Source organism: Lepidothrix coronata, unplaced genomic scaffold, assembly GCF_001604755.1.
Source record: "Lepidothrix coronata isolate B3197 unplaced genomic scaffold, Lepidothrix_coronata-1.0 Scaffold25, whole genome shotgun sequence".
Taxonomy (NCBI): domain Eukaryota; kingdom Metazoa; phylum Chordata; class Aves; order Passeriformes; family Pipridae; genus Lepidothrix; species Lepidothrix coronata.
In genome coordinates this window covers 1449752-1472292 of record NW_016690205.1, presented here as the reverse complement: position 1 = coordinate 1472292, position 22541 = coordinate 1449752, and the positions used below count along the sequence as shown (strand labels likewise).

The following is a 22541-nucleotide window of genomic DNA, read 5'->3' as shown; positions in this document are numbered from 1 at the left end:
AAAAATACAAACAGTAAATCTTACAAAAATAAAACCAGCTATTATCTAAAATAGTACAATTAAGTGCAGCCCAAAATTTTAACTTCTTATTCTTGACCTCAAAGTAAACTACGCTCCTGGCACAAATCCAGGCAGTTTTGGTGTGTTTAGAATGCATTCCCATGTCTTGGGTATTCCAACAGGCTGTTCAGAAGAACTGAGGCTTCACACTGAAAGGTGCCTGGATAATATTTGACATTGCAGTTGGCAACAAGAATTGAAGAGACCATGCCACAAGTGAATGTGGAGCCACTGTGCTCTCTTGGAAGCTGTTTCTGGATCTCTAAGCTCTCTTGGAGGAACACGCAGAGGCTATGACGTCTGAATCTGGGAAGCATTGATTTTGTCCATCAGTGGTGTAGCTGACAGAAAAAAATTGACTGCAACACTTCAGCATCAATGATTACTATGGGAGACCAACCTTTTGAACAGAGCTGTGGAGAATCAAGGTTATCACCCTTCTGAAAACACTGCAGCTCTCAGTGGAACCTTCCTCCAAACTGGAGCTGAGAGTCAGTATCCCAAAGTTCTACAAAAACTCTGATTTAAAGAAATTAAACCATTTCTTTGCGATAACATTTGAGTCATCTCAGTTCTTTAACGTCAAAACATTATCATGGAACACATCAAATAGAGTATTAAGATATTATATCGCTGGAACAGAGCAGGTATGGTAAATTGACACTCTTTACTTCATTAAAGTGATGTTTCTATATTGTCAATAAGAAGTTAGAAAAATTAAATCTTTTTTTTTTTCTTTTTTTAGGAAGACACTTTCTTGCAAACCCTTTAATTTTTGACAAAACTTCATTCTCCGAAAGGAAGATTCTTTTGTCAGAAATGTTCCCAACTGTCACACGCTTCGAAGTACATGAGAATTAAAGAAAGAACGTGGCCTCCCCATATCTGAATGTTCTAAATTCTCACATTCCTTACCAGTTCCCTCGAATTAATTTGCACAGCTGTGAGTTACACTGACTGTAGGAGACCTGCTTCCCGTTCTTCCAAAGTAAGAATGCAAACCTATGCTCCAGAAATCCTGCTTGAATAGGGCTCGATAACATCTTTGCAGGAAGGAACTCCTCTTTAAGCAGTGCCTTTTTAAACTTACGACCTGTTCCATATATTTATTACCCTGCTTAGTAACATGTTTGCAAGCTGCCAACTGATGCCCCCCAAACCCAAACCTGCAAATGCAACTTGGGGTGCTCCTGTGCAGGGTCAGGAGTTGGAACTGATGATCCTTGTGGGCCCCTTCCAAGCCAGCATATTCCATGATTCCATGAACTCATCACCCACTTGCAGCCCGTGTAGGCTGCCCAGGAGTGTGTGTGGTGCCCCAGGACTCAGTTTGTTCCTCAAACAACCCAAATATTCTTAAGGCTGGCCCCTAAACCCAAAATACCTTGTAGGGACGTGTGGGTCCTAGTTGGACACTGAGATAAATTACTACAAGTCTCAGGAGGCTCTGCTGATCTGCTGCTCCATGTTGTGCAATTCTGACCTTTACCAACACAAGTGCACAATGGGCAGCACGAGACAGGCAGAAGGAACACACCAGGAAACCTGCCCTGCTACAGGCAAATATATGGGGCTCAGCTCTCCTGAAAACTATGGTGCCAGTTCCAGAGGAAAAACATGCAAAAACTCCAGAGCAGGGAACGATGCGGGTTCTGACTGTCCCTGTCAAAGAGCTGTGTGGGCTTTTTCTCCCACAAATAGTTCTGCAGTCTCTAAAATAAGAACTTAGCCTCTGTGTTCCTGACATTTGAGTTTTATAAGGAGTACTTCTGAGCTGTGGGGAGGAGATCCAGTTGGATGGGAGGTGAGAATACGAGTGTTCCTATCAGCAGTCTGTAGCCAAGCTCTGAAAATTATGTTCTATTCTGGTTTTTTGCCCCCACACAAATGAACTTACCAACAAGGCTAAAGGAAAGACTTTTAGTAAAGGCCATGACAAATTAATTACTTGAGACAGGCTGTTTTATTAGGCCTGACTGATTTGTTGGTTCCACCAACTGGTAAAGCTTGGAGGTGCTCTAACAAGAACCCAGAAATACAGATGTGGTTTGCTTTCCATACATAAATCATGGCACACTCTTTCAGTTTTGATGGCTTATGTCTGAGCTGGGAAAACAGCCACCAGGAAAGTAAGAAAGAAATAATGTAGAGTCAAGCCCCTGAGTACTCAGCCCTGTTCTCTGGCAAGCAGACTGGCAGACTCCAGATGTTTAGGAATGCAACACACAGGTCTCAGCTCTAGAGCCTGATACAAAGCAATTCTGCAGCCCCTTTGTGCTGCCTACACGTGCAAATATTCTACCAAATCTCTGCATTACCACAATCTCTCCTCCCACATTTAATCCCACCAGTGACACAAGCCCTGCAAAGGTGCTGATGTGGGCACTTGAGAAGAAGGGCACTGAGGGAATGTCATCAGGTCCCCACTATGTTTCGATCTTGTGGTGTTCTTGTATTTTTGCAGTGGTCTGGAGGAGCATTCAGTCAGTCTCACAGAGCAGGGAGATAGCCCAACAGCCATAAGAAGTGTCCTTCAATCATGCCTGGCTGGATTTAACCTCCCTTCTCAACACACCAACAACAGATCTCAACATATCATCTCAGACAGCTGATACAAAAAAGCTAAAAATTGTGAAAACTAGGCTGGGAACCTCCTCAGTAGATGTGTATGGGCTACACTGTTTTAGAGGAACTTCTCTTCTGTGACACTTCAGCTCTTTTGCTTCCAGAGTCAGCAAGGAAGAAAAGTACAGCATCATAACGTGTGTCAGAATGGGTCACTTTCTGCCTGGGATCAGGATCAGAGACATTTTTCTTTACCACAAAAGGAGATAATGACCTGGCCCATCTTCCCTGCTCTCTACGGTCAATAACTCATCAGATTCTGAGACACACACATAAAGCATAAATTAAACCCCACATATATGACAAGTCCTTCAAATATGCTGTAGAGGAAACCTGGAGAGGGATGTGAAGCCCCCCTGAAATGCCTGGTTACAGCAAGAATTTGCCAGTTGCAGTGAGAGGTTGGCAGAGGGGAAAAGGTGCTGGTGCAGGCTTTGACTGGGAGGGAAGAGATTCTACATGGATGCCAGGGAAAGGGTGTAAAGGCTGCACAGGACTGATATGAAAGCACATGGCCAGTTTTAGGGGGGACTTCCCCCTTACTTAGCTACAAAGCCTGTCTTTGGCCCCATCGTCTTGTCCAGCAACAAAGTACCAACAGCTGCTTTCTGTAGATGTTGCTGGCACGCCCTGATAAATCACACTTGAAATCATAGAAAACACCATCCTCAAAAACTACTGACAGCCCAAGACATGATGGTAACAGTATTGTATGCGTCAGCATTTGGGATCATCACTGTAAAAGGTTACAGAAGGGATTCAGGTTAATGGAGGTAATCTGTGATTATCTGTTGCAACAGATTGCTCTGCCAGTGACTCACTCCTTCTGCCACAATATATTGTGGGCTGCAGCTGCAAATAGTGAGGAGGATGGAGCTGGCTCCCAAGCTAACTAAGACTGTCTGTTGTTCAGAGAAACCCCTATAAGAGAGGGTGCCAAGCCACTGCAGGTGTGTGACAGCCTGGTAGAGCTCTGCTGAGGGGAGTGGGCTGTGACGGTGCACTACAGTCACTCATTCACGGGTGTTACTATAGCTACCAGTTGAAGGACTCAACACAAAAAGAAGAAGTAAAAAAAAAAAAAAAGAAAATCAGGAGGTAGAAGACAAAAAACAAGGAAACTTGTTGTAAAGCAAAGGCAGAGGGTTCCTCTGATTAGCTAATGAAGTGCTTCAAAAGCAGCGACTGAAAAATGAGGCTCGAAGGCCGCATGGCGTAAGCGTCAGATCATGCAAGCAGCTGGCCTGCTCTGCCTCGCCTCCCACCCACCCACCACGACCCGGAGAGCTGGCACCTCTTAATAAACACAAAACAGAGCTCTGTGCCAGGGATGGATTAACTATTTCCTCATTGCTCACAAAGTCCTGCACTTCCACTGGCTCTCACCGCAGCCCTAGGGCCAGAATTAAAACAAGGTATTGATTTGGGCCATCAGCCCCCTGGGAGTAGTGGAAACAGGCCAGCAAGAACAATGATCCTGCCACCAGGGTCTCCAGGAGAGAGCAAAAGCTGGGTACTGTCATAGCTTGGAAGATGAAGAAAGAAGAAGAAAACAGCACCATGAGCCAATCCCCCACCTTGCACTGGAAAGCCCCTGCCTCTGGTCTGGATGCCCAACGTAGCCCAAAGCACCAAAAGCAGCTGCAGCCAGGGACAGACACTTCTAATATGTACATAAATCTAAATAAATGTATAATTCCTGCTCCCATGCTCCCCTGACAGCCAGCTGTTCCCTTTGCTTGCTGTTATCGTCACTCAGAGATTAATGTCGCTGCCTGGGACAGCTTATTAGCCATTTTTATTACAAAGCATATACATTTGGCTGGTGGTGGGCAAAAGCTAAGCCTTTGAGTAAATAAAATACTAGGACAGCTCGCAGGGAATGACAGAGAACAGATATCTGCGGGGTCTTTACCCTGGCTCTGAAAGCCAACAATGGCAGGAGGTCAGAGATCAGCGGCTTAATTGTCCAGCGAATTAATGGTGACCAACGTCTGTTTCCCCTCTTGTTACAACTGACACCAGATATTTCAGAGAAAGCAGAAGGACACTTGGCTACAAAGGAATGTTTTGATGGCTGGAGCTGAGACTGTTGCCAGTCCCAGCCCGTCAGAGCAGCGCAGGTCAAACGAAGTCACCGTAGCAAACTGCTGCTGACTCCAGCACAAACCAGAACCCTCTGGGCCTGGCCAAGCAGCCACAGATTATTCTCGCTTTGGAAAGAAAGATTGTTGGCTTATATTTAAAAAAAACCCCTCAGATCCAGATCTTTGAATATACAAGCATAAAAAAATAAAATAAAATTGGAAGAGTGTGAATTGCACCATAAAAATCAACCTGAGCTTGTTTCCTCCCATTTGGAAGAAAAACTGAATGCAACAGGAAAAAAAACCAAACACCAAAACCAAAACAAAAACTCCCCAAACAAACAAAAGCCCAGCCAAACAAAAACACCCCCAAACCAGAACATATTACAGAAGCAAAATTTTTCTTTACATTTCCCCCTCTCCAGAAAACATCCCTCTGTTATTGTCCTGTACAACCCCGGTTCAGCAACGCATCTCTGAGTGGAAGGTGCCACAATGGGAAGAGTAATGAAACCAGGAAATACAAGGGGACCACTTTCATCCAGTTGGTGACATTTTGTGAAGCTGGCTAATTCTTTTCTACTGAAACAACTTCTTCCACAGTCAAGAATCAGGTCTGCTTATTTACTTTCTGCTTGTTGCTCAATCTCACTTCAATGCAGATTTTCATGTGTAGCTGTAGGAACAAGGATGAAAGCTTCCCTTTGTGTTAAGGTGCTTATGTTAGTTTTGAGCTGTTGTGAAAGAGACTGAAGGGCACATCTTTCCCATTCATCCAAATATATGTGAACCCCTCTGGTGCCTAATTTAAGTTTTGTAAACAAGGAAAAAGTACTTTTTGAATACTAAAAAATACAGTATCAACCTACCAGTCAGTTTCTGAGAACCATAAAGTCACTTCTTATGTCATAAGTCACTCCCCTCCTTATGGGGCATGCTGATACCTTTAATTAATAGTGGTAATATGTAACTCTGACAACAAGGACGTGTAACATTGCATTAGGAGACTAAAGTGTAAGTATTCTTTCAGCAGTGTTTTCCACAGAGGTCATGATGACCAGGGAACAGACACACTGGTTTTCAAGCAAATCTATGTGCTCAGTCTCTGACTGAGCTAATTATAATGGTGCCTTGAGCATTGCTGTCTTTAAGTGTCTGCCAGCATGTCCCTAACAAACCACCAGGTTCATGTTTTTCCAGCCCAGACGGAAAAGTCTGGTTATCAGGTCAGAGTCAATTCCACCTCCGAGGCCAATGCACTTCCATCCCACACGGATCTGGCCTGCTGAGCTTCATTAACAAAGGAGAAGTTAGTGACAAGCCACCACTGAACAGGATATTTGTTTGCTTCTTGCTTCTGCCACTCATCAATGCCCAGGGGACAAAGGCTGCTGGGTCTGTGGGGCTAAAAACACTTCACATAGTCCTCAAAGGCTAAAGGAGGCATCTGGCTCAGCGTTTCCAGTGTGAGTGTGGTCTGACCTGCATGTGGGCATGTGCCCACCTGGTATCCACCAGACAGACAAGAGCTGAACAAATCTACAAGGCAGACACAGTCTCTGCTGGAAGAAACCATTTCTGTCCAGGTGTTTTATGAAATCCATATTTTGGGTTGTTACTATCATTCCTTTTAAGGTGTCAGGGAAGAAAAAAGAAATCCAGCCATTGCTTTAGATGGTATTCTGATTTTTAAACTCACGAGAGCAAAACCCCAAGCAACTACCCAGAAAATCCAAGCTTCCTTATCTCATCCAGCTCCCCCCATGACGCAGCAAACGCTGATCTTCATGTCTAAGCATCTAAGCCCAGGTGGCACATGTACTATTTTAGCACCTCTGGGGACCACTCTGGGAGATAATGTAATTAATATTATCTTGGTGATGGCTATTTACCACATCCCACTGGGAAACTGCAAGCTGTGCTTATGGAACTTGAAGCCAGTTAATGCCCACTTCCTACCAGTTTCAGGTGTCTCCTAATTTAAAGATACATTTACAGACAAAACAGGTCAGCAACTCTTCCCAGTGAGCCAAACGGTATCTTAATCACTTGTGTTTAATAGGAAACAAATGACTGAGCACTGATAAAGGTCACCATTATGCTTTTGAGGAAAAGAAAAGTGACTGCAGAACAATCTGATAACGGGAGAATTTGCTTCCTGCGTAACTCAATATTTATAAACCCTCTCTGTAAGGGGGCAAAAAGGAAATAATTTCATCTGGCTGAAGGTAACATTCCAAATGATGTTTTAAGACAACAACACAAACAGGACCCCAGCTGAAAACAGTGCTCATGGGAGAGATATGGAGGAACAAGAGGAGGCAGGAAGCCCGGAGCTCCGGTTGCCCTCCGCTTCTGGGCACAGGCTCGCCAGCTGCCCGTGGGCACGCATGGACCTGGCACAGCACAGAGCCATGTTCAGCCTCTCCCACAGCAACAGGGGGCACGGGGTGCCAGCAGGGGGAAGCAGGATTGTCCTGGTGGTGCTTTCCACCCTTAACGGAATGACTGGGGTTAACAACCTCCAGCAAGTATACAAGTGGCTCATACGCACGAAGACACGGGGTTTTTTCCAAGCTGAAGGTTCACCTTTCACAGAATCCTAGTGTCACAGAATATATCAAGTTGGAAGGGACCCACAAGGATCACAGAGTCCAGCTCCTGGCCCTGCACAGGCCCATCCCCAGGAGTCACACCATGTCCCTGAGAGCATCATCCAAACCCTCCTGGATCTCTGGCAGCCTTGGTGCTGTGCCCACTGCCCTGGGGAGCCTGGGCAGTGCCCAACCACCCTCTGGGGGAAGAACCTTTTTCCAATATCCAACCTAAACACCCCTGACACAACTTCAAGCTATTCCCTCAGCTCCTGTCACTGGTCAGTCTTACCATAGCAGGAATTTCAGTTATTTTCCATGCTTTTCTATATTTAATCCTCTTGAAATGCAGGCAATGATTGCCCTACAGCCTGACCAGTGTCTCAAGAGCAGAACTAGTTCTCAACCACAACAGCCTCGAGCCCAGCTATGTCAAGCACCTACAATTTCAGCTGATTTCTTTGGGAGCCACACATGCCAGCAAGCCCTTCGGCAAGGCCCTTGAGAGAGGGGGAGAAAAGGACCCTAACTGAAGAGTCCCCTCTGCACAAAATTATAAATGCAGGGTGTTTCTGGAGAAGCACTGTTTTCCAAGCCTTCCTGGTAAGGAAGTTTTTCATGGGAGAATAACATGGGAGATGTGGAAGAGTGCTTACAGTGATAGCAAAAATAAATATAAAATATTTGTATTTTATGCCAAAAAAGGCAATGTTCTCAATTATTAAAAAAAGAAATGTTTATGTCCCAGAAGTAGAGAAATAAAGACAGGGGAAAGAAAAACAGTAGAAGGTACATCTACTTTGTTTCACATTTTCCACGTTAGTAGATGACAAAGTGGTTTGCACTTTGCTGCCTTGGCTTCAGATATCAAAATATTTCAGCGTTGCTTTTAAAGTATATTAATAAAAATAATAAAACCAACACACCCCTTAGCTTTTAAGCAGTGCCCTCTACTTAAAGACCTAAAAGCACTTTTGCAAACAAAAATAGCAAAAGTTTTCCGGCTCAAAGATGAATTTTGCCCTCACATAAAATAGCATGACTTTTACAGTCCTGTTGAGACGCTCCACATGTGCAACTGGGAAAAGAAGTTATCACATGCAGCTTAAATGCACGGTTTTAATTAGAAAAAAAACAAAAACAAACCAACCAAACAAACAACAAAAAAACCCAAACAAAAACAAAATAAAACCAGACCCATCCTTATTGGTAATTTATCCGGTTGATATTGTCAGAGGACCTAAGAAAATTAGGTGTTAGATGCTGGAGGGAAAAACATTCTGCAATTTCTCTTTACTCTGCGTGTTTTAAGCAGCCCAGCTCCAGAGAGAGGGAGCACAGGGTGTTGCTGGGTGCACCATGCACACACAGGTGTGGTGTGGATCCCCTCCACCAACTCCAAATGGCAGGTCAGGGGGCTGCACATCACCTTCCTGTTGTTGAGGGAACAAGCAGCTGGAGAGAGCAAAAAGAGCTGCTGAGAAAAGGCCGACACCCCCCCTTCACCAGACACTGGAGAATCCAATGGCACCAACATTTCACTGCTTCCACTGCTCACAGGACAATTAGCATTTGCTTTTCTGCAGTGCCTGGAGGCCAAAAAATTCAGGACCTCTTTGTACAAGGCAATGCATGAACAGAGATCCCATCCCTGAAGAGTTTCCAGCTCACAGTAGGGCAGCCAAAATCACTCCCCTCGGCATCCTGATCCCGTTGTTGTCACTGGGGATGCTGCCTTTGCCTTCAGCAAGGGTTAGGATTTCATCCCCTGAGGCTTCAGAGGGTCACAGTTTTCCCACTCATCAACACAATTGCTTTCTGAGGAAGGCCCATATTTCAAAAAGGGGTGGTATTACTGAAAAAACATTAAAAGTTGCCAGGAACAATCAAGGACTGTAAATGCACTGTTGTCCAGAACTGACTATGTTTCAAACAGATTCAATAAAAACATAAAGATGGAAAGAACAGTGAAGAACAAATCAGACCAGGTGTTTTCCTTCACTTTCTCCCTGACACCTCTTGTCTTTCTGTCTTCCCCAGTTCTGCCCATCTCTATCATTTCAAGCATTGACCACTTATTTCTGTGTTCCAGGTTTCTCCTCTTTTCACCTCCTGTTGACTATCAGCATTCATGAGCCTTCAATGCCACCTTCTGTCTCTGACCTGTTGCAAACTGCACTGCTGCACCTCCACATCCCTCTGACTCTTGAAAGCAACCCTAGGAACAGGGGCTTGGAGCCTCTTATTCTTCTCTTCCCTCATTTCAGTCTATTCCTAGAGTAGACTGCAGTGTCCTGTTCCCTCTCACTTGCTCTCTGTCTCTCTGGTCCATGAGCTCTAAATTCTCTTCTGCATACCTGCACACCTTCAGCAAGCTGGAAACCCTCATTACCAGCACCACCAGACCAACCAGACATCACATCTAGGACATGCAGGCATCCCATCGGGGTAAAGGCATCTCCCATGTTTGCTGCGTGGGGGCCATCAGTTAGGATACATGAGTAAGGGGGGTTTGGAAACAGTTCCTGGCCTGTATCAAGAAGTACCTGCACCAAGTTGTGCCTAAGTCCTCTTCAGACCTGGTGTAAGCCAAAACTGGGCCAAAAACTGTCCAAACAATAAGCTGTGTGGGCAGCTGTGTGCCAGCGCTCAACCCTCCTGCTGTGGCTCTGCTTAGCTCACTAGGACATGTCCTGTGATATGCAGAAGAAATCCTATGTTGGCTGACTTGATCCTGGCCAAAGTTTCACCACGAGCTGCCACCAGGCCTTGGCTCTGGCCAGAACCTCCATGTGACACCAATGAACCCAGTCATACCTGGACGTCCTTCACCCAGCGCTGACGGAGCCACGCATCCCTCTGAAGAATAAAATACAGGGGATGCACCCTGGCATCTGAAATCACTGGCCACAGGACTATTCATCCTCTTCAAAAGCTGACATATTAAAAAAACAGAATAGAAGGAATTCATGGCAATTTGGCCGCACAAAAAAAAGCCAAGAATAGGACTTTGGTCTTGTCCTGAAATCCAAGATACAACAGCAGATGTCTTTCATCTATATGACCTTTTCCACTAAGACAAAAGAAAGACAGGATATTAAATCACAGTTTAAGGCTTTTATGACTCTTGGCAAGCATTTATTTATTACGGGTTTGTTTGTTTTGGGACTTTGTTTTTAGTCAAAGTGTTATTTTTTGTACTTTTCACGGAACTTCAGCTGAAATACCATAAAAACGTCTGAGGCAAATTTCTTGTGGGTGATTTAAACATTTCCAAAGTCACAAGCTGACTCCCCTTCCAACTCATATTGCTCAAACCAGTGTTTTTAAAGCAGGACAACCATTTGACATGAAGGCAGCATTTAATTTTTCACAAAGTCATGGAAAACCTTGATGGCACGTGCAGTTACGAGGGGGACAGAAAATCCTTTAAGCAGCAGATCCAGATCAGGAATCGTGCTTAAAGGCTGTGCCATGTCCAGTGCAAATCCCTCACTGACTACAGTGGAGAACACACGGGGACAGTAGGACACGACACAAGGAATGTGGGAGAAAGCACAGATTAACTGCATTTGTGTCTTTTTAATTTGCTTATACCCCTGGCTGGAGAAGGGCTCTCCCCAGCATGCTCAGCTCACCTTACAGATGACTAAGCAGACATGCTACTAGTAAAGACAATCCAGAGAAAAGGATTTTAACCTTGGACCCAGGGAGGATTAGTTTTTAAGTCCTTCATCTGGCACAGATTTCTTGACGTTATTTTAGGCAAAGAGTTAGGCTGTGTAAATGCCTTGTGAAACTCAGGCTCATGATCACAGACAGACTTGGGTGAGATGGCTGAAGCAGATATGGGCTTGTTCACCCAACCCCTCTGCCAGGGACTATTACCCTCGGAGAACATCAGATCTGATGGGCTGTGCTCCTAATTCACAGCTGCTGAGACTCACATGTCACATCAGGCTCTAAACCATGCCTGTAGGTACACATCCTCACTACAGCTACACACCACCTCAAGGCAAGCCCTTCATCTTGCCCTCGATCAGCTCCTAGCACAGAACATGAACCAAGAGCATTTCCTAAGCTTCCCTTTGATACTGATGGGTGTAAATACATTGAAGACTGAGAAACCTTAAAGCCAGATAGAAATTTTCAGTGAAACTTTTTTCCCTCAGAAAATACCAATCAGCCAAAAGTAAATGTTTCACAGATGTGTCACTTCTGACATTTTATTTTTAAATGAAGGAAATTCAGAAGGTCTTCAATAAGGTTAAAACAGTGTTTCAACTTTTGATTCCGAACTATTTTTACCCCTTTTAAAATACTGCATTATTTCGCAAGGAATAAAATAATTTATTCCCGAATGAAACATATAGGCTGAGTTCAAGCTTTTTTTTTTCTCAGATTTCGTTTTCACAGCACATTAGAAATGTTTGTATTCCCTTTGTCTTAGAACAGAAATATGTTTTCTTGAAATTCGGGAAGAAAAAACAAACAAACAAGCAAAACCCCAAAACAGGACAAGAGCAGAACCTTTGGCCCTCAAAGCCTCCCTAAGGCCCTGAGCTCTTGCAGTGCTGAGGGCAGGTGAGGACAGGCTGGAACTCTGCGTGTTCTTTCTGAGTGACTAAAACACGACATGGGCCAAATGCAACCACATGATGCTTCCAAAAGGAGAACACATATGGCTGAGCATTTCTGAAAAGTCAAAATCTGCTCGCACCCAAATCAATGGGCGTTTTACTCCTGACTCCTTGGAAGCAGGGTTAAGTCAACACCGGGTAAGACGGGAAAATCCCAATCAGAGATCAAGCACAGCGTTCCCCCTACAGATTATTCATGAAGTGTGTGTAGACGTCACGAGAAAACAGAAGGTGCTACAGAGCTGTTATTTTTAAGCTGAGGGTGAGAAGATAGGCAGTGAAGCGTAGAGCACAACTTCGTGCGTTGCTTTGTCACCATTCTTGTGAAGGAGCTCAAGGAAATTATTTTAAGGAGAAAAAAAATTTGTCGTTATCTCTGTCTCTTCCAATCAGAATAGACTTAATTTTATGTGAACTTTTACAGTTCTTTTTAAATACCTCTGAATTTTCTGAAACTATTTCTTTCTGAATGCTGTTTTTCTATGACCCACCCAGTTTTCAGAACCACAAAAATGTCCAAGAATACCTCTTTAAACTATCTAGAAGACACCAGAAGTTATATTCTCCAGTGCCCATCTCATACAGAATTTAAATCAGGTCCTAGCTGCCTGCAAGGCTTTTGCAGAATTGTTTCTTCCTGCTTTTGCAAAGAGCAATCAATTTGGAGAAGCTGAGGCAGACGCTGAAGTGGATCACAGGGAGTGTCTGTGCACAGAGACAGAGACCAGTTCTAATCATCAGCATCACAGGACTGTAATCCTCGAACCCAGGCACAAGCAATTATCAGTGTGAGAGCACATTTTATTCCTTGTAGTCAGACACAAGATGGATATCCCATTGGGCACCGGTTAGATTGTTATACTCATTTTAGAAGGCTTAGCAATACCACTTACCATGTATGAAACAGTACTAATGGCAGGCAGCCTGAGCCATCAGATGAGTTTAATAAAGGGCTTCACTAACTTAGCACTGTGCTCTCATTATGCAGGGGGTCAAAAATCCTGGCATGTAAATGGAAGTATAGCAGCTTTTTGGACTTCTGATACTAAAACCTTCATATGCTTCAAATCTCACAATCAGTATATACACCTTCATGCATGCAAACCTTGAGAGTATGTTACTTAATTCACCACAAATAAAGAAAATATAAGCAATAAAAGCATGGGATTTCAACACCAGAACCTCAGGTTCATATCTAATCTAAATGATGGCACACAGTCCTGTCTTAATTATTCTTAATAATGCTCACAACCCACCTGTCTGATAATTAACAAGGAAAAAACACCCAGAAACCTCTCTCTGCATCTCACACTCAGGATTACAGCCACCATTTCAATAAATGCACTAGCAGTTTACAGTCTGTAAAGCAACAGAGCCTGACCCAACATCCAGGACCTTCGCTTGCCATCTGCTCGGGGTGATGTTCTCCGAGCACCATCCCTTCCTTCCCTGTTGCTGCTTTTCCCATCCCAGTGCTGACCAGCCTCAGCCACCCGGTTTATGAAGCTGGACAAAAGCAGCCACTCAGTGTGGCTTGGCCGAGGTGTAAAATATATCAGAGAGGAATTTGGTTTCGCTCAGCCCGGCAGTCCCAGGCGCAGCTGCGACACCCGCAATTAGGGCTTGCGGAGAGCACACATCGTTACAGCTTCACCCTTGGGCATTCACCAAAAGAGAGATTTGCTTTTCTAATTGGCTCAATATTTTGAGAAGGTAAATGGTGAATAATAACAGCCTTGGCAGCAACATGAGACGGGATGAAAGCAACACAAACTCCCCGTTTACGTTCACGGCGTGAGCCACGTGTTGATTGACTTCCAGCCCCAGGAGGAACTGTCCTGCAGGAGACATCCTCCCCCACAGCACCACGGGGAGCACCCAGGGACACCTCTCCTGGCCTTGGTCACCTCGGTTGGCTTTTGGCCTTGGTGAACTATGCTGCATTTCTGTGCAACTACAGACCTCATCTGCAGAGCGATAAGTTTTCTGCAGAGTTAGGAACTCACTTCCCTTATTGCAGAGGAGAAATAAACAGTTCTTTGAGGGAAATGGCAGCATTTAATTTATGAGCTGGATGCTATTCCAAAGTTTAAGCTAGGTAAAATGTTAATTTCTGCAAAGCACTTCCTCAACAAAAGCAGCTTTATAAATGGAATTTTATAATAACAATAAATCTAATATTTTCTTCAGAGGTCCTTAAACCCATTTAATCAGTCCTCTCAAATACGAGGGAAAAAAAAATCAAAATAGCAACATCCATCATCAGGTTAATTACAACTGGTCACACTTAACCTCTGATAATTTAACCAGGCAGAGTACCTTTTGCTCATAAAAGCTGCAGTAAGTGTAATGCAATCTATAAATATCACTGAGGCCACAGGTGCCCGAGCCGTGGAGTTTAACCTCTAAGTTGCTGATTTAAATGTGCTGGGCTATGAGCACAGCATGCTGCTGCTCGGGTTCAGCGCTGACAGATGTCCCTTCCCAGGCCTGGAAAGGGGATGGATGAATGAATGAAAAGCCTCCACGCCATTCATGGCTGCCAAGCAGCACATCCTTAAACGCAACCGAGAGCCGCATCCTCCTACAGCCTGCTGGTACAGCTCCAAACATCTCCCCTGCCTTCAGTCTACCTTTTCATATTTCTAGGCATGCCATTGTTTCGAGTCTTTCTGCTTTTGTGCAAAAGCATGGAGCCTTCTCTCCTCAGCGCCAGGGACATCACTGCGCTGTTTGCAGGGCGGAGCGTGACCTCAGCCTGCTGCTCTCCCCGAGAGAGCGAATCTTCCATTGACGTCAAGGGCTCTGCACACAGAGGGAGGGAGATAAGCGTATTGGAGGCAGGATCTGCCTCGGGAATGGGAATTTTGCTGGAGGAATTTACAAGCCTCTCACAGTCTCCTCTCTCGATTAAAGCCGGTGGGATTATTTCAAAAATTCAGCTGCCGAGTCCTGGCTATTGGAAATCTGTCGCAGGCAGGGCTCTCTGCTGTTAACCCACCCTGACTGCTCATGCAAGACAAAACCCACCGTTATCTGCAAAAAGCAGGTCAGACGTAGAAAGGGCTGTGCCGGGGGGGTCACAGACAGCTCTCTGTATGGCATCTCACACCTGTGAGCTCTGAGGAGCGCTCAGAAAACCTGCATCCTGCTTGTGGTGCAGATTTTAAGCAATACGGACCTGTGGGTTAAATTAGGGAGGTTTATACTCAGTTTTATGCACTCCTTTCCTGAGAGAAAAACTGGGGATATCCGTCGGGCTCAGCATAGTGCCACAGCAGAGCTCTCTTTGAGCCAGTGGCCAAAGCAGGTAGGGCAGTGTGGGGCAGAGCTGGCTCCCTGGGAAGGCTCCCCAGGAGCAGGGTTAGCTGAGAGCCCCTGCTAGTTAGCCTGGGCACAATGCCACCCCGACGTGGCACTGCTGTTTGCATGTCTGCAGCAAACCTGGACTGCCCAGGGTCAGGGATCTCTGGATCGTGCTCTGCTCCATGTGAAGCATTCCCAGGGTCAGCAGAGGGCCGACAGCCTCGCCTGCCACCGGCTCTACCTCTGCAGCAAAGCGTCCCCACCTCGCTTTGCTGGGTCCTCTGGGACACAAGAACTGAGAAGCAACCTTGAGTTGCCTGGTTTAGACACACCCCAGCACCCTCAGAAACACAGCCAGGGAGTGCAGCACTCTGCACAGAGACACCAGGCTTTGGAGAAAAGCTGCTTATTGCAAATACCATTACAGCAACACAAACCAGCAGCACGATCTGATTACACCACGGGGTACATTTAACCAGCATTATCTGAAGTCACATTTGTGTGTAAGCTTTCCCCTACTCTCACGCACAATGCTGCTTAACTCTTATTTTTATGCTTTTTTGCAGTGGATTGGTACAGTATGCTTTACCTTCATTTATCATGTGTCACCTTTGCCCTGTTGTAGCTGTAAAGTAATGATGGCTGCACATCGACAGCAAGTTCTGGTCCCAAGCAAGAGATGACATAGGTTTGAAGAGATGCATTTAAAATAGTTAAATGCCAAATCTGGAGGGAAAGGAATGCTGTCAGTATGTGAGCAATGCAGCCAGTGATTATCATGGCTGGACTGTTATACCTGGTGGAACATTGTACTTGGAGCTTCTGTACACAAGGCCTAGGTAGGACCCCTGAAGAAAGTGATGCCCATCTGTGCAGATGGTGTGTCACATTACAGAATTTAGAAATATTAGTGACTGTACACTTTAAGCCCGAGTGAATCTTCAGTGTGACCTCTCAGACCTTCTCCTGTTAGACACCAGCACAATCCACCTCTCATGTGCTGTCAAAGGTTGGAAGGACCATGGAGAAGGGCTGGTGGTCACAGGCAGATCATATTCCACAAAGCAGAAAAAAAAAATCCCTTGTTTAAACAAAATGTAAACAACATGAATGAAACATGAATGGACAGAAACTTATGAAGTTCCTTACCAGCTCAGCCTACCTCAGGGTCAAAGCTCATTCATAAATGTTTTGGCATCGCACAGGAAGGAACAAGATACTCATTTACAGCCAAGAGCCTCCTCCTTTCCTGTTTTCCTCCAGCCTCAACAGACCGGGGCAGGTGTGTTAGAACAATATAGGAAATGATCAGCTTTGATATACCTAAGACAATGCTGATGCAGTTTGCAGATAACTCCCATACACAGCTGCAAGTTGCTGGTTAAGGTTTCTCAGCCTTGATCATCACATTCATTGTTTCTGCTTGATACTTCGTACAGCCACCTTTGAAAATGCCTACTGAAGTGTTTAATGTGAAGCTGGGGAAGAGACAAAGGATAGATCATATCCTCATGCACAAGATCTCGTCTTCACTTTCTTACTCTTCCTACACAAAACCACAAACTTTATAAATCGTGATAGTACCAAGGATTTTCAAAGTCTTCCTGCAAGATATGTGACTCCCTGTCCAAAAGCTGCAGCAGTGAGTTCCCCAGGTTTACTGCCCTTATGTACTATTTCTTTCAATCATTTTGTTCTTTTCTGCATATTGGAATATAATTAGAAGGCCCAAAACAACAAGGAAAAATATTATGCTAAGGTTTCAGTATGATTTTACATAGTATTTTTTCTATTCTCTAGTTACATCTTTTTTAAAAAATAGGCCACATGTGAATTTCCAAAATATTCCGATCAATTAAATTAAGGCATTTCCTCCAGTTCTCCTACTTTTTTTCCCTCCCCTTAGGATTTCAAATAAATTGCTGGTTGTCTAAATGCCAGGGGAAATCAAGAATTAAAATACAGAGCCATTCAAAACATCCTCAAGACCGTAGTCTGACACTGTGGTTTCTGTCAGCGACCACACTTTCATCTTATTGGGATGCCCTTGAAAAAAACTCCTGCTGTCGGAAGCAAAACCTGTGCCCAATTCATGGAATACATGAATGCAATATAAACCCTCCCAGGCCAAGAAATTCCACAGACACCGCACGGATTAGCTGTGATAACATCTTTTCCCATAATATTGAACAGCAACAGAAATAAAAGACGAATGTTTTCAATGTTTAAAAACCCAGGGCCAGCCCAGCCCCTGAAGGAGGGCAGTGTGTGCACCATGGCATGGGAAGAAGCTGCCCAAAAGCTGGCTTGCCCTGTAGTGGAAAAATCTACCTCACCTGTAGAGATTCACCTATGGAGACCTCAGGAGGACACAGAGCCTTCACAGCAGCGCAGCATCATCACCCTTGTAACCATCTCCACATTTTCTTTCTGCTTTAAAGACCCCTCAGCCATAGGTGAGGTCCTGTTTCCCAAGGACATGACAGCTGCAGACAGTGACAGCTGGAGGGACAGTGTGTAAAATGGGTTCCTCGTTGATTTAAACAATTCCCATAATTAACTTGATTGGTTACACTCTTTGTACTCCAGCACTGCAACTCCTGGCAGAGCAGCAGGTTCCTCACAGGGCTCCCCCAGCTTCTCTCCTGACACGTTGGCCAGTGCCATGAAACGTGCCCACTGCAGAGTGAAGGCCACGTTTGAACAGCCACTACAGAGAAGATAAAGTTTCAAAATGCAAAGCTGGCCCCTCGACCCTGGTCAGGGATTAGCAGGTATTGATCGTGAAAATCCTTCCTCTCTGTGAATCACACGGGTTTCTCAGGCCTCCAAAAGACAGATGTTGAAATTCAGACTCATTCAGATTCATTCTCTCCTGTTGCTGTAAATCAAACAGTGAAGTGTAGCACTGTGCAGCCATAAATAACTGCCTCAGGAAAAGGGAGTTACAGCACTTCAAGATGTACCTGTGTACAGAATCAAATATGCTTGTGTTGAGTACTCCCAAGGATTCTCTTAGCCCACCTTGCCAGGACACCCTGAGAAGCTCTCAGTAGTTTTCCACACTCTGTTGATCACCATACCACACTCACTGCCACCAGACACAAGGGAGACTTCCTACAGCAAGCTCAAAGAGCCTCGTGGAGAATTTGTGACAGTTCCCCTCGGCGGCACAGATAAACCAGGAGAGAGAAGTGACTGGCACAGGCACTGCTGGACAGCAGCAAGTTCAGGCAGACATGTGATGGGCCACAGCTCCAAGAGAATGGGAAGGAGAGCTGTGTTTCGAGCCGCAGGTGTGAGCTCTTTCCCCAGAAAACAGAATTCACACTCCTCAGTGGTTTTCTGGCAGCCTGTGCTGAGGCCTGCTGTCAAGAACGGCAAGGTGCCTGCTCAGGAGCTGGCTCCAGGCCCTGGAGCCCAGGGCCCAGGCATGCCAGGGTGGATGTGACTGCTCCCCTCAGACACCTCCTTGTTCGTGGCACAGCACAGCAATGCCCCTTCTCCCACACGTGTGCAGCAAACACGTCATCCCATGGAATTATGTGTCTTCAGACCTCCCAGGCAACAGGGGGTTTTCAAATATGGGACTCAGGAAAACCAACGAAGCCTCAGGTCTGAAATGGCAGGCAGGGTGAATGCAGGTGGACCTTCTCTGGGGAGGTTTCGGGCTGATTATGAAGAAGTGGAGCACACAGAGCAAAGATGGACCAGCTCAACCTGACAAAACCAAGGAATTTGGCCCCTCAGGCAGGACAATGAGGAGATTACCACCCTGAGGTTACAGGGGTTGTTCTGAAGGGAAATGTTGGCATACAAAGGCTCCAGGCACAAGACTGAAGAGAACAAGTTATTACAGTGTTCCTAAACAGTCATCTTGGGCAAAGAACATCACTTCTGCTGGCCTGGTAAGCCTGAGGAGCAAAGTGGTGCTCCCATATGTAAAGTTCAGGTGTGACAAGTGCCCCAGCTCCCTCCAGACCTGCTTCCATTCCTGAGGGGCATGAGGGGAAAATCAGCTTTCATAAAAGCCTCATTCAATGACCAAAGATGTTATTTTGAAATAAACAGGAGACATCCTGAAGATGCTACATAAGAAGCACCCTAACCAGGCTTTAAGAATAGGATCACCTCTTGAAAGGGGCTGGATGGTACTTTTGGTGCTCCTGGTCTGTCACTGTTGGCACTGCCCCGGTCCCACCAGGACCACCACTAATCTCCAGGAGCCCACTCATGAAGTAGAAAGGGGGGTGGAGGTCTTACCATTAAGGATCTAGTGAAGATTTACAAAGAATGCCTGAAATAAAGAGAAAACTCACACTCACGAACTGATAAATCACTAAAAAACAATAAACTGTGATGTGACAGTGGTAAGAATTAAGGGCGGCTGAAGAAAAAGGAAATATCTAAAAGGCAGGGAACGGTGTTAGGGGAAGGAGACAGATCCTCTACAAAGACAGTGGCAGGCAAATTAGAGAAGGAGCACAGAGGCGGATGTTAGAAAAATATAATGTTCTTGTGGGTGTATCACTTATCAGCCATTCTTGCACATAAAACACATTTTTTCAACATTTAGGAAAGAAAAAGAATGACTGATCTGTAATTAACAGAAATAAAGGCCTGGCCCAGATCCTAGGCTGGAATAACATTCTCGCAAAAATGAATTTTGCTGAATTATTGGCATTAGAAAGGGCAGGGCTGCTGCAGGAAGAGGGCAAACCCAGAATAATTGGAACAGTCTGCCCACTAAGAGCCACCCAGCTGGGGACCTCATTTAATAAGCTATTTAAATCCTATTTAACAATCCATTTAACAACAATATGACCCCACTGAAGGGAAACCCCGGGGGAACAATTTTGCATGTTTGATACGGGCACCTTTTGCATCTCTTGCTGCCAAAGTTTCCCTCTACCTCCTCCTTCCTGGGGCTCGCTAAGGACAGAAATCCCACGGCAGAGCTGCAGATGCTGTTTAGAGTTTAAATGGGAATTGCCTGGACAGTCTCTCGCCTCCTTTCTCCCTGGCACAAGCCCACCCTGCCCACAGGCAGATGATATCTAACTTCATAGTCCCTCTGTGTCCCTCAGCAGCCTGCAGCCTGGCAGGCCTACTTGTTTTCATGGTCACCACCTTATGTCAAGCCATGGAAGTGTCTTTCCTACCATCAATCTGCCCTGAATCCACTGATCATAAATGATCCTGAGCACTCACGGCTCTAGACAGCACCATCACTGGAGCAGCACCCTGTCCACAGGACATCTTTAATAACTGTGCCAACTTCATCTCTACTACATGGTCTCCAACCTCCTCCTCCTCTCTCAGTCTCCTGTTTTCCTCCCCAACCTGTGCCAGCTGATGGAAAGCCAGGAATGCAGGCACAGCTACCACCCCCTTGAGTGGGTTGATTCTTCAAAGCAACTAGAACAACAAAGGGCAGCAATTTATCAGGAAAATATCAGCTGTCAAGAAAAGCAAATGCAAATCATTCCTCTGCTGACTGTTCTTTTCACGACTGCCGTGCAATTGTCTTGTTGATTCCCACAGCTGGATGCTGCAGCTTTCTCCTTGGCATATGTAATTCAAAGTGATGCTAGAGTAACTTGACTAAATTGAAATTGGTTTCATCAACTGTGTATGGTTGTGTCAATGACACGTGTCTTTTTTTCCCCTCTCCTCCCATTGTCCACTAGCATGTTCTCCAGCCCAGCAGCTGTTGACATTTTGTTTGATGGCATATTTTCCCACTGGGAAATGATGCTTCCATTAAACTCAAGTGTTCCATGAGAAGGTACACAATTTGTCAACATTTTCACTAAAAATGGTAATTCAGACTTGACTGGTCTGGAATACTGCAACGTGATAAGGTCAAAATGCATCATCTTAGCTTCATCATTTAGATTTCTACATTATCATAAAGTCATACAACTTGACACCAGCTGATACAGGTGGAAAGCTAAATATCTGAGTCTCAGTAAAATATTTCACTGAAATAATAACTAATATGTGAGAAAGGAGAAGCCTTTTCTAAAAAGAAATTGCACATGGGAAATTTCACAGCTTTCTATACTTGTTCTAAATTGGAATCCCATTTGCCTCAATACTGCCCAATCTTTAGTGCCTCTGTTTTCTCCACTAAGTTTTGTGAGTGCATGCACTGGTCTGGGCTAAGCATCTCTTTAGCTGTGGGGTTCTCAAAGGACCCTGTCAAGAGTCTAACTAACTAGGGGATCCTTCCAGAAATTTGTCAGGTATGGAAATGTTTTACATGTAATAGCTGTATTTAAAACAAAGAGTAAACAAAACACCAATTGTTGTGGTGCACCTGAACCACAAACAACTGAAGTATAACCTAGATCAAAAATTTTTAATTACAGTATTAGAAAAGGTATTATCACCTAAATACAGCGACTGCAGAAATTACTCATGAATATGCAAATTACCTGACAAAACCTTTCTGTAAACACTTCAGTAATTTTCAGAGATAAACCTCAACCCAGCCACCTCTTTCATTTGCAGTTTTATTTGTTGATAAGTATCCAGTGCTCTCTACCTTACTTTTAGGAGACATTTTTAATGTAGTCATCATTTAAAAGCACTTCTTGTAGATGAAATGCATTAAATGTACCCGAGGTTCTCCTCCTGCATTAAAGGCTGTTTTAAAGCCTGAAGTACAGGAATTGTTATTTCCTTTTAACATTCAACATTGTAAGTGAAGACAAGTCACTGTGGGCCTCAACGTCTGGCAGTGCAGGATGTAGCAAAAGTCCCAAAACCAAACATCACAATTTTATGGCCATCCAGGACAAGACCTGAGCCAAGTAAAGACCTCAGGGAACTTTAAGAAGCTGCACTGGTGTTGTCCCTGCACAGACTACAGTGGGAGTTTCCCTCTTCTGTTTGGCTGGAGGAATGGGAGAAACCTGTAACAGGGAATATCCACTTTGCTAAGGCACTTCAGATTGTCCTGAAGATGAGCACCAGGCTGCCCTCAGAGAGGACCCGGGCTCTGAAGAGGTGAGATGAATGTGTGTTGAAGCCAAAGGGAACCCTTCAACTGCTTTGGAAAGGGGGTTGGTTTTATCTGACCTGCTCTCCCAGAAAACCCCACCACTGTGGTCAAGTTCCACCTGTCCTATTCTGCTGCCTAAGAGGATGCAGGGAGTCTCCTCAGGATCAAATGTGTGAGATGCCATCTCCACCTCTCTCACCCACAACTGCAATCATCTCCA

The 22541-nt window shown here is 44.9% G+C and overlaps 1 protein-coding gene across 2 annotated transcripts in view; it reads right to left on the bottom strand.

Moving 5' to 3' along the window:
* The window catches only part of GRK5 (G protein-coupled receptor kinase 5), a 155408-nt gene that overhangs the window by 97077 nt on the left and 35790 nt on the right, over positions 1 to 22541 (bottom strand). The window lies entirely within an intron of this gene.